We start from the raw sequence: 508 nt of genomic DNA, 5'->3' as shown, positions 1-508 counted from the left end.
GAAAAAGCTGTGCTCTCGGTGGATTCCACACAATTTGACTGAGGCTTAAAAAACGGATCGCGTCACTTGCAATGCCATGCTTACCAGATTCAACGAAGGGGCGTCAAATTTGATGTGAGACATAGTAACAGGTGACGAAACATGGATTTATAGTTACGATCCCAAAACACAGCAGCAATCGAGCGTATGGGTCCTTCAAGATGAGCCGAAACCAACCAAAGTTGCGCGCGTGCAAAGTGCCTCTAAGCGGATGATTGCTTCTTTTTTTAATGAAATTGGATACGTGGCTAATGTTGCTTTGGAGATATGTTGTACCATATATAGTGATTGGTACATGACATTTTTTTGCCGGATGTTATTGACAAACTCCGTAAAAATAACCGTAAACGCCGTATCATCTTGCGCCACGATAATGCCAGTTCTCAGACGGCCAAACAGACAAATGAATTTTTGAAGGTCAACAACGTTGATCTTATGAGCCATCCTGCGTACAGTCCCGACCTGATAC

At 43.3% G+C, this 508-nt stretch overlaps 1 protein-coding gene across 1 annotated transcript in view; it reads left to right on the top strand.

The window, feature by feature from the left end:
• The window catches only part of LOC113225604 (basement membrane-specific heparan sulfate proteoglycan core protein-like), a 47,706-nt gene that overhangs the window by 18,153 nt on the left and 29,045 nt on the right, over positions 1-508 (top strand). The window lies entirely within an intron of this gene.

Source organism: Hyposmocoma kahamanoa, unplaced genomic scaffold (assembly GCF_003589595.1).
Source record: "Hyposmocoma kahamanoa isolate Upper Pololo Valley unplaced genomic scaffold, ASM358959v1 100021, whole genome shotgun sequence".
NCBI classification, from domain to species: domain Eukaryota; kingdom Metazoa; phylum Arthropoda; class Insecta; order Lepidoptera; family Cosmopterigidae; genus Hyposmocoma; species Hyposmocoma kahamanoa.
Note: the sequence above shows the minus strand (reverse complement) of the source record. Positions and strands in the feature narration are given on the sequence as shown.